Source organism: Furipterus horrens, unplaced genomic scaffold, assembly GCF_987537825.1.
Source record: "Furipterus horrens unplaced genomic scaffold, mFurHor1.1.pri manual_scaffold_1, whole genome shotgun sequence".
NCBI classification, from domain to species: Eukaryota; Metazoa; Chordata; class Mammalia; order Chiroptera; family Furipteridae; genus Furipterus; species Furipterus horrens.
Window position 1 is genome coordinate 2586400 of NW_028327171.1, and position 2795 is coordinate 2589194.

A 2795-nucleotide genomic window follows, 5' to 3' on the forward strand; every position below is an offset into this window, starting at 1 on the left:
ATGGGTCATGCATGTAAGTTCCTTGGCTTCACCCTTTCCTATATTATTCTTAACTTCCCCCTGTCCATTTTGTACCAACCGATATGCTTCTTAGTCCCTGCACCATTTCCCCATTTCTCCCCCTTCCCCTCCCAGCTGATAACCCTGCAAATGATCCCCATACCTATGATTGTGTTCCTGTTCTGGTGGTTTGCTTAGGTTATTTATTTATTTATTTTATTATATTTTTTTTTTTTGGTGAGCAGTCATCTGATTTATAAAAAGATGTAACAGATACTAAAACGATACAAAATATCATTTTCAAAACATCATCAAGAAGTGAGTGTATTTGCCCATACTCAGCTCATACGGGTGAATGGAGCAATAATAACTCACCGTGCAACATGTTTAATAAACTGGTCACAGAGAAAGTTAGTTGAAGGAAAGCAGAGGAACTGTGCCTTTTAAGTATTACAACCGAGGGGCTCCATAATCATCTGGCATCCACTCAATGTTGTACCTACGGTTAGAAATGTACATGATGGGAACTCCAGGGAGCTTCCTGATTCTTCGTTTAAGGTCCCGGTCAACGGTGGCCACAATGTAACACTTGTGCTGAGTTACTCTCTGTACTCAACAGTCATCTGCATAGGTTCCTTTAGGCGTGCATGGTAATCGTTCAAATCTCGGATCCTTGGCGATCCTCAGAGCCACTCGATACTTCTGCCCCAATTTCTCAGTTTCAGCCATTACACAGTCAGTTATAAAAGGGATACACTTGGCATAGAGACAGTCCATCATCGACTGCACTAAGTCCAGTTTAGCCTTAATGGAAAAGTTGATAAAGTTGGTATTAACCAGGACGTGGTAAGGTGGGCCCAGCTGTGTGTTATATTGGAAGGATAAGCAGGAAGAGTATTGAGGGACTTCTCTTTCCTTGAGTGCACTAGGATCTTTCTTTTCTTTCTTTTTAGGTTTCAATCGATCCTTTTCTTTAAGCCTCTGATCTCTCAGACTAAGCATTCGCTTCATGGTCGCATATTTCCTTGTTTTCTTTTGCTTCTCCATGTTCACGCCGCACTCCTGTTTCTTGCTTAGTTTTTTCTTTTTCTTTTTTTAGGTTGTTGATAGTTGTTTGTTATCATTTTAATGTTCATAGTTTTGATCTTCTTTTTCTTAAATGTGTTTCTTTAACATTTCATATAATAAGGGCTTGGTGATGATGAACTCCTTTAGCTTCACCTTGGCTGGGAAGCACTTTATCTGCCCTTCCATTCTAAATGATAGCTTTGCTGGATAGAATAGTCTAGGTTGTAGGTCCTTGCTTTTCATCACATTGAATACTTCTTTGCCAGTCCCTTCTTGCCTGCAAAGTTCCTTTTGAGAAACCAGCTGAGAGTCTTATAGGAACTCCTTTGTAGGTAACTCTCTGCTTTTCTCTTGCTGCTTTTAAGATTCTCTCTTTATCTTGAACCTTTGGCATTTTAATTATGATGTATCTTGGTGTGGTCCTCTTTGGGTCTAGCTTGTTTGGGACTCTGTGCTTCCTGGATTTGTATGTCTATTACCCTTGCCAAATTTGGGGAGTTTTTCTTATTATTTTTTCAAATAAGTTTTTAATTTCTTGCTCTTCCTCTTCTCCTTCTGGCACCCCCATGATTCGGATGTTGGCACATTTAAATTTGTCCCAGAGGTTCCCAAGCCTCTCCTAATTTTTTTCAATTCTTGTTTCCTCATTCTGTACTGGCTGACTGTTTATTTTCTTCCTTATGTTTCAAATCATTTATTTGAACCCCAATTTCCTTCCCTTCACCATTGGTTTTGTGTGGATTTTCCTTTGTTTCACTTAGCATAGCCTTCACTTCTTCCCTTATGCATTTGCCGTACTCAAGTATATCTGTCAAGCCTGTGAGCATCTTTATCACCCATGTTTTGAACTCTGCATCTGTTAGGTTAGCTATCTCCTCATCACTTCGTTCTTCCACTGGGAACCTTGATCTGTTCCCTCTTTTGGGCCACACTTCTCTGTTTCCTCATCTTGACAGGCTCCTGTGTTTGTTTGCCTCCACGTCCCAGGTAGAGCTGTCTCACCTGTTACGTTGTAAGGGGCGGAGCCTTAGGGATTCGTCAGTACAGGTGACCCGTTTTACCATGCTGTGGCACTGTGTCGGGGGGAGGGGTCTGAGAGGGAACAATGCCGCTCGCTCAGCACTCGCCCCTTTTCCAGGCACTTCTCCCGCTTCATGTATGGGACTGGCGCCCCTCTAGCTGTTGCCCTGGTTGTGGTTCCCAGAGTGGGTGGGTCTGCGGACAATCTAGGACTGTGGGGGCCCTTTAAACAAGTGGACTCTGCTGAGAGACCAGCAGTTTCTTCTGCTCCCCCAACCCCCACTGGTTTGCACAGTCAGAAGCAATGAGGCTTTATTTTCCTGGCACTGGAATTGTAAGCTGCGTGGTCTGATCTGGAGCTGGGAGCGCTCCCCAGGTGACCCTCTCAAGTTTTTTTAATGTGTGACTGCACTTTCTGCCAGCCAGTCGGCCAGCCATAGTCACTGTCATTGCTGCCACTGCCACCACACCATGTCCTCTCTGCCCTGGCTCCATCCCTCCCACCTGTCTGGGTGAGTATTTCTTCTTTATATCTTTGTTTGTTGGACTTCCATGCAATTTGATTTCCTGGAACTTCTGGTTGTTTCTAGTTATGAGGTAGTTGTATTCCTCCTTAGTTGTGGAGGGAGACGCAACGTGTCTGTCTATGCCTCCATCTTGGCCCTACATTTATTGATTTTAAAGAGAGAGAGACACACACAGAGAAA

The 2795-nt window shown here is 43.4% G+C and overlaps 1 pseudogene; it reads right to left on the reverse strand.

Moving 5' to 3' along the window:
* Positions 1–450: 450 nt before the first annotated feature.
* On the reverse strand, positions 451–1065 carry LOC150020515 (rRNA-processing protein FCF1 homolog pseudogene; annotated as a pseudogene).
* Positions 1066–2795: the final 1730 nt, after the last annotated feature.